Below are 12,571 nucleotides of genomic sequence, written 5' to 3'. Positions count from 1 at the left end.
TCAGGGGTATACATTTACTTGTAAATCTCTTGGCTGTTACCTAGGGCACTTGTGTGAGGGCCTGTGAGCTTCAGAAACCCCCTCCCCTCTGGCCACTAGATCAAACAAATGGATGTCAAAGCAACAATATCATAGAGTAGCTTAGCTAAACTCTCAACACAGACAGACTAGTAACAGTGGTGTGGTACGTGTAAGCGCCTCAACGATTTCCCGTGTCTTGGAGCTGAAACAGAAGATGAAGCTAGATGGTGAGGTCAACATACATCAGGGCTTCAGGAGGCTTATAATTAAACTTGAGGGACTTTGACAGCATCATATAGGAGCTGGTGAGCTACTGAAGGTTTTAAAGCAGAGGAGTAAGCTGGTCATCATTTCCATTTTTCATGGAGCATGCCATTGACTGTGAAGCAGGCACCTCAGGGGTAAAATGTCATAGGTAAAGAAATCCATCAGAATCTCAACTAGCTAATGGTAGAGATTAATGACTCCAGGCAGAGAGAAGGGTCAAGGTGACCTTCAGATTTCTAACATAACTGAGTGGACGGTGGTATCATTTACTGAGTTAGAGAATACTAGAAACGTTGAAGTAGTAGAGTGGAAGTTGTGAGTTCACTGTTACGGTGAGATTTTGAGGTACTTATGAATAACATTCAGGTCGCCACATCTTGGATAGATACGGAGACAGAAGTTCTCAGGTGAGGTCTCTCTCTGGTGGAGAGGAAAATGGGACCCTCCCTACCACATGGCTGATAGCTGGAGAGGTTCTCTCTCCAGCCTGGAGATGCATCCATTGGAGATGCATCCAAATGGAAATGCATCCATTTGTTTGATCAAGTGGCCAATGGGGAAGGGGTTATGAAGCTCACAGGCCCTCACACAGGTGCCCTAGATAACAGCCAAGAGATTTACAAGTAAATGTATTCCCCTAATAGGACTGCCCTTGTGATAAACCTCCTCGACCTCCACCTCCAGGGATCGTCCCCTTGTGCACCCCTTAGTAAGGCCCCTGTGGAGCTTACGAGACCCCCACTTGTTTTGGTTGGAGGCTGGAGAGGTCCAGGTGGGTGGGGTAGGCCTGGAGGAACCTTCAGAGATCAACGAATTGGTATCCAAGAAAGAAAAACAAAGCAGAACTTGTTAAGACAGATATTTAATGGGTGACCAAAGAAGGAGGAATCTGCTCCACAGACACCTTTGCTTCAGGTGGAAGGGAGAGCAAACTCCGAGGCCTTCTCTGGCAGGCCTTAGTCCTGTGGAACACCAACCCTAAGCAAAGATGCTTTTCTATGAGTGATTTTTTCCAACAGCTGTGTCGCACGTCACATCGAGAATTCTAAAGTGACTTCCTCCCCTCGGCCCCGTCACTCGATCATTACAGATGACACCTCGTCATCCCTTTGCATTTCCGTGCCCGTGAGTGCACTAAATAGACTTGTTTCCACACTCAACCTAAAGTTGCTATGTGTTGTGTACAAGAAAAACGCCATTAACAGATTATCTGAGAGACTATTTTAAAGGAGCTTCGAGGTACCACGTCTAAATAAATTCTGGGTGCAATTTGAATATTTTCTGGAATGCCTCCTTTCAGAGCTTTTTATTTAGATTGATAGATTGTGACTAAAGAGGCCTCCGTCAAAGTGGGTTCATGAGCGAACTGTCTCTGTGGCAAGTTTTACCGTATTGTTGCCCTACAAAGCCTCTTTTTAGTTCTTGTCGTCATGATGCTTTTGAGCTTACGATTTAAGTAGCTAACATCACACAATGCAAATCATGTCAGATATTTGACATGTGTGAGGGGGAAACGAATACTTAAAATACTAATTTTGGCACAACTGTGGTCACTGGCAGCTAACGCTCCTGAATTTCTAGGTGCCTGGTGTTCCCCTGGAATCCTCCTAACCATCTTGTTTTTGGCCACCTGTTTTCTGTATCAAATTTGAGGTTCTGTGCAAAAGACATGGGTTATTTCTGGGTAGGAATGAAGTGACATAAATATTTACAAAAATACCATGTAGAGTCCATTTCTTATTTTCTCAATCATCAATTTTGCTGTCATCAAACATGCCCACTTTACTAGAGGAAGAACTCAGAGGAATAAAAACGGAGAAAGCTGTCCTAGCCCAGAAAATCCAGAAATAGAGTCAGGTCAAGGTTTCACAAACACATTGTTGCCTAGTTAAGTGTCATTCGATCTTTGGCCTTGCTCTTAAATATAACGGTCCCTCTGAACCCCTGGAGGCACGAGAACACCGTCCAGTTTCAATTATTTTCAAGTTTCCTATTTCCAATCTGCAAATAACTTATGCATGACGCCTGTGGCCATTGAGTGGCTGTTTCTATCCATGCGTTTACACGAAAAAACATGATATCGTAACTGAGAACTAGACATTTAACTTCTGTATCCCTCAGTTTCCTCGACTGCAAAAGTGGAAAATAACATTCGATGTGATAATACGTGTGAAACTGCTTTGGAAGGTATATAAAGCAGGTCAGAAATGCCAGTGGTTCTCTTTTGTGTTCATTCTATGGTTCCTGGCGTCCTCAAGTCATGTTGGCGTGGTGCTCCTTGGGCCGGCCTTCATGAAGCTGAAAAGATGGAGTGGTGAGGAAAGAGGTCTCCATTTCTTAGCAAAACTGTGAATGCATTACTGTAGTTTTCGATGGATCTTGATGGTGAATTTGAAGTTCGTGCCCCTACTTTTGCTTCTTACCCAGTTGCGATAATTTATGGAGACTAATTGGTCCTGCCACCTCTTGTAGGACAAACTCCTTGGACATCACTGCAAGCAACGGCAGGAAAATGGAAGTTCATTCGTATTTTAAGAAAATAAATGTAATTTGAATTGAAGGCAGTATTGTGAGTATGTGAGGAGGAGTCCTCAGATGAAAGCATTCACTCCGAAAGACGGAGTCCCATTTCTGTTCAAAGCACTTCGGGTGATCTTACCTGTCAGAATGATAAAGTTATTTATTTCCTTTAAGGACACAAATTTGAGTCGGCCCAAATTATTCTTTCAAGCACTCATATTACAGTCGTAGTTTTGTCGGTAATATTAAATTGACCCAGAGGCTTTATTTTCACAGGGGAAAACTTAAGTGAGCTTTTAAAAGGGGCATTTTCATTCTTGATTGAAGAACATACTGGAGGGAGTTAACACTTCTCATTTCCAAAGTGCTATATCCACATCATCCTACACTCACAGTCCCTATGCAAACTGGCTTGATATTCTTGTCAGCAGCGTCAAATTCATATAGCCAAAGGACCTCGAGGGGTAAAGTCAGTAATTTTTTCAAAGGCGAGAAAATACAGTTTCAGGGTGCCTTTCTCCGTCTTCCACTCAGCCCGGTGGACTTTGCCTTTCTGCATGCAGAAACAACTGCCCACTTGCTCAGAGACACTTCAGGGCCCTCCCTTCTTTAGGCAAGTTCGTGACCCGATTTCAAACAAACACACTGCTATCAATGGTTGAGGGAAGGCTGTGTCTTCCAGAGTTGGCACTCCATTTATCCTGAAATCATTTGAAATTTAGCCTTTTCATATGTCAGTTGGGAAATTATGCATAATTAATATATTTGAGAACCATTTAGAGAGGACTTCAGACATAAGATGTAAGAGAAGCCAATTTGTGAGCTGGAAATTGTCACCAATCTCAGTAGCAATTATAAATACTTAAAATATGTCCCGGGCGGGGGGGGGGGGGGAAGAGGGGTGAAAGGAATGTGTGGTGGCCGGTCATCTAATGAGCCCCATGGAAAGACACTGTGTTTGGGGTTTTATAGGTTTATTAGGGAATGTAGCAAAGGATGAAAAACAAACCGAGCACCCACACTGTTCCGGGCATCTTACAAAATGCTTTGTATACCCAAAAAAAATAAAAAATAAAAAATAAAAATAAAAAAAAAAAACAAAGTGCTTTGTATAAATCGATGATACCATTTTTTCCATTACGAATCCTTGATGTCTGGATTTTTTTTAAGACGGGCTAACCGAGACTCAGGGAGGTTAGACATCAGGAAGGTCAGGCTTTGCCCCTGGACATACTTTGACTTGACTCGGTTGAAAAAGAGGCAACAGGCCCCAAACAGAGTCACTCATGCTAAGTTGTCACCAAAGCAAGCCTTAATGCCTAACTTAAACATAGTTTCAATCTCCTAACCCGGTCAGGCTCAAATTACCCGCTCAGCACTAGTGAGGTACCTGGTTGACAGACTCCTGCTGTTCCCCAGAAGGACCTTCCCTACAACTGTCCACTCATCGCTGGTCACTTCCTCGAGCTGCCCTCTTCTGCCTACGAAAGTCTGTCATTTTGTACAGTTCTCCAGAGACCCTTTCTCTCTGCTGGGATGATGCCTAATTCATGACTTGTTGAATAAACCCAATAAGATCTTTAAGATTCACTCAGGTGGATTTTGTTTTCTAAGAAAGCCCTAGCTCTATGCTCCGGGCCTGCAGACAAGCCTCCCTCTTGACTCAGCCAGAAGGGGAAAGGAATAGAAAGAGGCCAACTCCTCTCCAGGGAGGGGCAGCGAAGGATGAATGTGCCCACGTTATCTAATCCCAGCCTGTCGTATTGCTATTCCCAAAAAAAAACATTAAGCATCAGAGAAAGGGATAGAATTAAACCGGATTTAGAAATCTGTCCCATGGTGCAGGTTTAATTTGTGAGTGTGGCTGGGTGTGCCCGGGCATGGGTGGTCTCTTCAGATTTAATCACATGGACCTGCAGATCCCAGGTTCTCCTCTTGTAGGGAAATCACGTGGTTCCCTGGGCGTGCAGGCCAGAGAGGATGGGGACTGGAGGCTTGTGTCTGAGTCCAGCTCTGTTGACCTGCAGTTTAGATGGGACCCCATGGGTTCCTGACGCTTGAAAACAACAAAGATTTCTAGAAATCCTTCCAGAGTCCACTCCATGGAGCAATGTTTTTACATGTTCCTTTCCTTTTCCTTTCCTTTTCCTTTCCTCTCCTCTCCTCTCCTCTTCTTTTCTTTTCTTTTCTTTCTTTGTTTTTTAGACGTTTCTCTCTTGGTACCTAAACCTGCCACAGAATTCAGCTTTGGCCTCTGCTGCCCTCGCCTTACTCAGGCCTCAACCTTCTGGATGATGTTTTTCCTCATCAGGTCTCTTTCGGGGCTGTGCTTAGCCTGGCCTCCACTCATGCATTTCCCAGCTGGCCCTCTTTCCCTTTGCCTCACCTCCATCGGTTTGGATCCACTACCTCACCTTTGCAGCCTCCAGGCCTCTGGAGTATTTTTGGGTTTGTATTTTTTTTTTTTCCCCATGAACAGCTCCTTGCTGCCCCCTTCTGGCTGCAATTGTAATTGACTCGTCAGTTTGCAGACCAAGCGCTGAGAGTCCAACCTGGGCATGAGATCCACCCCCAAGTCAATCCTATATCCTTGCCAACTTGGAGGGAAGGAAAGATAATTCTCCCCTTTTGTCTCCTCTCTGTCCCCTACAACTCTCTCCACATGTTCTTATTTTTTTTCCCACTATTCTTTCACTAAATAAGTATTTTTCTTGGATTTATCAAATCCCTGAAACTGGTTAGATGTGTGCGTCTTAGATTTGCAACAATAGGAGCTCTTATTCCTCTTTAATTTTAAGCATGAAATCTGTCTTCCTTATCCGTACGTTGTACATGCTCAATATTGAGAACTTGGAAAACACTGAAAGGCAGAGAGCGCGCAAACATCACTCACAGTTCAACCACAACAGATAGTTACCATTAACATTATGGTGTCACCCGAATGTGTTATTTATATCTTTCTGCGTGCATGGTTCCATAGCTTGCTCTTCCTCTTAGCAACATGTCATTAGCTATTTCGGCCCTTTTGAATACTGACAGCCTCCTTTTGGAGGCGATCATCCTCACAACTTTGTTGAGGTCTCAAATCATTACGAGATTACAAGCATCTGCAAAGCAGATTTTGGATATATGAACAGAAGTTCCTCCTGTATTCTCTCCACACCATACAATGCTAGGCTCTTTATGCTGTGACGCTCAATAAATGAGGTTGACTGTCTGTTTGGGTTCATGATGTGTTTTCCAAAACGGCAATAAAAATGGTAATGAAATGTTAAGTTATTCTCAGCTACTAAATTCCTAGTACCTGGGACATCATAAATTGTCTTTTTGATGATCAAAACTATTTGACCATAAATTTCAACTAAGTCACAATAACCTCTGAATTTCTCTCCAGTCTCTTTTATCTCATATGTTACCATCATGACTGAATTATTTTATACCTAATTAAAATGTAAGAGAAGATACTGTAGATGTTTGAGAAGCAACTACATTTATAAAAATTATTCTCTTAGGAAGGCATTTGGGGGAGCATTTTACCCCAAATATATTTTGCTTTTGTCAATAATTCATCTGTCCATCTTGCCTCTTTTCTGGCCATATGACGTCAAGTCGTGTATACTCTTCTCTGTGAGCTTTCCAGCTCCTTGAAGGAATGGGCTCGAAATCAAGACTGCATGCCAAAGGAGTGCTCAAGATCACCAGCCCTGATGCTATCCTATTCCTTACTAACCCTTCTAGCTCACAGAAGCTGGTGAGGTTGAATAATATCCCAAGCCGAAAGGACAATCTATGGACAGGTCTGTTTTTAGCTCCTGCAAAGGGTCAGCCTTGATGTGGGAGGGGTCTCCTCACTCTTCTTCTGTCTTCAAGGCAAGAAACAAAACATTACAAAATCAAAACTGACTTGAAGAAATGCATTTGTTTACACTTAAATAGGATAATAAAAAGAGCAGAGAACATGAACATGCATTTCTTTTTTCTGATTAAACTCTGTTTTAGAGCAGTTTTAGAGTCACAGCAAAAATGAGAAGAAAGTCCAAAGAATTCCTATATACTCTTGCCCTCACACCCACAGCCTCTTCCCCAATCAACAACGCCAGAGAAGTACATTTTTGCACTGATGAGGCTACATCCACACATCATTATGCCCCAAGTCCATAGTTTACATCCCAGTTCACTCTAAGGGTTACATGTTGCATGGGTTTTGGCAGGTCCATCTACACTCACCATTATGGTATGGTTCAGAACACTTTCACTGTGCTAAAAATCCTCAGTGCTCCGCATATTCATCCTTTCCTCCCCCCCAACCCTCATCAAGCTCTAATCCTCTTACTGTCTCTATAGTTTTTCCTCTTTCAGAATGTTGGAATCATCATACAGTTATGTAGCCTTTTCAGGTTGGCTTCTTTCACTTGAGTAATATGCATCTGAGTTTCCTCTATGTCTTTTCATGGCTTGATAGCTCATTTCTTTTTAGCATTAAATAATATTCCATTGTCTGGATGTACCACAATTTATCCGCTTAACTACTGAAGGACGTCTTGGTTGATTTCAAATTTAGACAATGAGAGACAAAGTTTTTATACACATCTGTGTGCAAGTTTATGTTTGGTCTTACGTTTTCAACTCACTTCAGTAAATCAGAGTGTAATTGCTCGATTGCACTGTTAGAGTATGCTTAATCTCGTCTTCCAAAGTGGCCGTACCACTTTGCATTTACGCCAGCAATGAATGAGAGTTCCTGTTGCTCCACATCCTTTTCAGTAGCTGGTGTTGTCAGTGTTTTGGATATTGGTCATTATGTAGTAATATCTCATATTAACTTGCAATTCCCTAATTATATAAGATGTTGAACATTTTTTCATGTGCTTACTTTGGTTATGTATATTTTCCTTGATGAGGTGTCTGTCGAGGTCTTTGCCTATTTTTTTTTTTAAACTGGGTTATATGTTTTCTTATTGTTGATTTCTAAGAGCTCTTTATATATTTTAGATAATGGTTGTTTATGAGATATGTCCTTTGCAAAAATTTTATTGTAGCCTGTGGCTTGTCTTCTCATTTTCTTTTCTTCATTAAAAATACGCTTTTTAAAAACAGCTTTCTTTTTACTTTGCTCTATAGATAACCAATGCATAGAAATCTTCTTAACAGATTTAGAAAAATAATTGTTTAACCAGAGAAATTGAATAAATTATATTTGCCTGATTGTTCTTGGTTCTAATTCAGGAAACTTAGAATGCATGATCTATTATCTATGGATGCTCAATACCTAGCTCTCCCTTCTTGAAATGTTAACTGGATGTGAACTTGCAAGAAAGAATATGGTAAAGAGACTTCTTAACATTATGTCTAATGTCCCTGAAGGCATTGCTTTTCTGGCATATGATTTCCTGTTCAGGAATATTTCTAAGGAGATTCAGGAATTTATTTGTTTGTTTGTTTGTTTGTTTATTTATTTATTTATTTATTTATATCCTAGAGGGGACTACCATGACCAAGCTCAAGAAAATTAGATTAAAGATGAAAAATGTGATGTTAAAAAATTATATTATATCTCAGTTTTCTACCCAACAATCTCAAACATCTTACAAACACTGGTGAAAAAAAAAGATATTATATGATATTTTCCTTAGGGCAAACATTAAAAAAGAAATGCTTGCTCTCTGTTTGTGTTCTGATACCATACAATATATTCTCAAAGAAGAAATGGCTTTACAAAATCTTTTGAAAGTGCTGTTTTTGCTATTTGCTTTTCTTTTTCTTTTTTCTACTATTTCTTAAACATTTTCTGAATGTAACTGAAGTTATCTTCAGTTTTAATTCCATCTAACTCTGTTTATTCTCTACTTGGTCATGATAGGGAATGATGAGGATGATACAGTTAGAATTTCATAAAAGCTATATGTAAAATTTAATTATAGATATGGAGTGTATCGTGCTGTTAGGTAATCTCCCATTTATGCTTTGATTATATAGGCATACTTATAATTTCAGAAGTGTTCAGACAACAATTTTAGATGAAATCAGTCAGGTACTTAAGCAGAGTTAGATTATTTCAGTAAATACACAACCATACACCACAAAAATATTAGTTTTGATTACTCCATGTTTCATCATTATGCACATAAGCCTAGTTTCTCTTTCTCTCAACCCTTTCCCTCTTCTCCTGATACCCCTACCCTTTGAAATGTTAATGTAACACTAAAACCTTCATGATAAAAGATTCAAGAGGAACATCACCCTTCTCAGCAAACGCAGTACTCAAGAAGAAGAGTTGTGTATATTTCCATTTCATCTTTTATATGATAAACACAACAATCTTCACTCTTTCAATAGGAAGAAACATTGTAGCAGTTAATAGGCTAAAAATGGAAGTGGACCGTGTTTCTCCCTAGGAAAGTATCAGATAGGTTCAGAACTCTTCAGGATTACAATAATTTGAGAAGAGCTGCTCTACCCACTTTATTTAAGGGCATGTTAGAATAGTACTTCAAGCTCTTCAATCTGTCAATAGACAATTAGATGTGCTACAAAACACCTCTCCTCTACAACTAGTGTCTTCGGTGTGTTTAAATTGGGTGAAGTCACAGTTATTAACCTGATAAGCAGTGATGTCATTAACTCTTTGGGCTACATTTCTCCCTATTAAACACGGCTGCACGAGAGAATAATTTTTGGACGGCTGCATCAGATGTTGCTGTGTCTTGCAGATCTAGCAAGCATGGAAACTTCCTCTCTATTGAAATTGGTATCGGCACTAGAATAAACTCTCAGAAATCCTTAATAAAGTAATTTTTTAAAAATGCTCCTGCCATTTCTGTGAACTCAGATTATAGCAGTTATAGTAATTACTGTTGGTGATATGCAATATACCTGGGGCCTATTAAGGAGATTTTTATGGGCCTCTTTTTTGCAATCTTTGCACCTAAAAGGTTGTAAAGGAAAAAGGGTGTTAACAATGGCAAGCCTTAGCACTGCTGTCACCTTACTGTTGATGATGTTTATCAGAATACTTAGAAAGTCTGGTCCTTCCTCACACAGACTCCTCCCAGGCCATTGATAGAATTACCACCCTTAGGCGGGTTGTATATTCTAATTAGGGTTCCTTTAAAATGTACTTGGAGGACCAACTACAACTCTTACAGTGGGTAGGACAATTACAAAGACTCATCATTTGCCATCTGCGCTGTTTGCCAATAGGCCAGTGGAAAATCATTTTCTTGGGATATCCATAGTCATTTACGTCTGAGGCCCTTAGGGAATTGACTTTCCCCAGGGGCCCTTCTAAGGAAACAGCATCTGGCTCCTGTCTTTTGCTTCCTCCTTGAATACAGCCAAGAAGCAGGATTATCTTTCATTGAGAGCTCCATGTATAAGAATCCTATTCAGGCTTTCTAACAGGCTTGAGGCTGGCTCTAGGAACAGATCGGATTTTTCATCTTATGGCTATTTAGCCATTTTTCCACAGTGTCTGCAGGTTAAGTGGACATTTTCTCCTTCCTTGCCTCCCTCTTGCCTTCCTTTCTTTTTTTCCATCTTCCCTCCCTCCCTCTCTTTCTTCCTTCATCTATAACACTTATTTATATGTAGCTCTTTTCTGGGCATGGAGCCTGGCGTGGCTTGTGGTTTATTTATAATGTACTGCCTCCCTGTCTTCTGTTTGGAGGTAGGCAGATCATCCAGAGATGATTAAACATTCTGTAGGACCTTTGATATCAACACAGATTGTTAGAGTCTTAACAAAGCAAGGTCAGTGATGACCAGCACAAAAACAAGCTTACCATTCTTATTTACGCAAGAAGAGGCAGTGTTGTGTCTTTGGTCTTGGACTTTGGAATTAGTGGCGGGTCAGAGCGCACGTTAACATAAGGAGAAGGGAAGAGTGAAGAGCGTTCAAGTCAGTGAGTACTCTCTGCTTACAGAAAAAGAAATGGAAGAGCCAAGGGAGAGGCAATCTTATTCACTTTTGAAATCTATAAACAAATAAGTTGAGTTATTTTCATCTCCTATATATCTTTAGCAGTGTCAGAATAATATTATGCATCGGGGGAAATGCTGCCTTTTCTGAATAGTCAAAGTTACCTACATTCCCTCCAGAATAAAACTTTTTCATACATGAGAGGGAGGATAGTGTAGTGATTGAGATATACTCTCGGAAGCCAGGTGACCTGAGTACACATTTTAGCTCTGCATCATGACCTTCTTAACCTACCTGTGGCTTCGTTTCCTAATGTGTATAATGAGGATAAAAACACCATCTACTTTACAAGATTGTTAAGGAGATTAAAAGAGTATATATTTATAAAGCAATCAAGAATAATGTCTGCTATGTAGCATGCAACTTGGAAGTGTTTTCTGAATAAATAAAAGTTCAACCCACTCCAATAAGATGGAAATTTTAACATTAATAGGGAATGGAGAAGTGGCAGTGAAGGTAGCTTATACAGCACTATGTCAATGCAAGATGACATTGCCTCTGATTTACTTTCCACGAAAAGAGTTGAGATATACATTTGGTGGACGGCCTATAAATTTTATTGAGTGATTGAGCACTCTTCTCAGGATTTGGTCTACACTGCTATTTTTCATATAGATTCTATTTTACTAAACCTTTTCATTAGATTTGAACAAAATTATGGTTACAGTGGTTCCCAGGATCTTTCTTCAATAGAGTATTGCTATAGGAAGCACTTAGATAAAGGCATTAAATTATCCTTTATTGATAAGAAGCTACACATAGTGAATTAATTTTTTATTTATACATTAACCTTTAATAGTCATTTAACTTCAGAGAGTCAAAGACATATGGTCTTTCAATATCTTCCAGTTAAGATGTTCTAAAATCAATCTTTTCATTTCCAGAAATAAATCCAATTTGATCACGTCATTTCCCTGATTAGAAGTATTTAGTGTCTCTCCATCATCCACACAAGATACAATACAAGTGCCTTAGTTGGTGTACGTGGCCTTTCATGATCTGGCTATATATATATATATATATATATATATATATATTTTTTTTTTTTTTTTTTGCCTAATCTCTTATCATTTCTTCCATTTTCCCTCATTTTAGATGTACAGATAAAAAACACAGGGTTAATACCTTTTACTTTTGCACTTGGCAAAAGCTATTCTCAGCACCTGTAATAGCCTTTCTGACTCTTCACTGTCCACTTTCTATCTCACCTTTTGGCCCATATCAAACTGTGACTCGGCCTTTACACTTCAGTTCTTTAATTACTATTTTTTTAAATTTTTATTTATTTATTCATGAGAGACACAGAGAGAAAGAGAAAGGCAGAGACACAGGCAGAGGAAGAAGCAGGTTCCACGCAGGGAGCTCGACGTGGGACTCAGTCCCGGGACTCCAGGATCATGCCCTGGGCCAAAGGCAGGCGCTTAACCGCTGAGCCACCAAGGGATTCCCCACTTTAGTTCTGTTTAACCAAACTTTTAGGGTTATATCATCCACATTGTCACTGTAATAAAAATAAGCCTATTGTGTGTGAGGCTCTATTCCAGTTGCTTTACATATATTAATTCATTTAATCCTCATATATAACTTAGAAGGCAAATGTTCCTCTATTTTACAGACTGGGAAATAGAGTCACTGAATAAGTTAAATAAATTTCCCAAGTCATACTATTGGTTGATTACAGAGCAAGAATTTGAAGTGCATTGCATACTACACTGAGCTTGTGTATTTTTATACTTCTCCATTTATCAGATCTTAGTAAGTATTTATACATATGACTCTTTGTTC

Source organism: Canis aureus, chromosome 20 (genome assembly GCF_053574225.1).
Source record: "Canis aureus isolate CA01 chromosome 20, VMU_Caureus_v.1.0, whole genome shotgun sequence".
Classification (NCBI taxonomy): Eukaryota; Metazoa; Chordata; class Mammalia; order Carnivora; family Canidae; genus Canis; species Canis aureus.
This window is presented reverse-complemented; position numbering follows the sequence as displayed.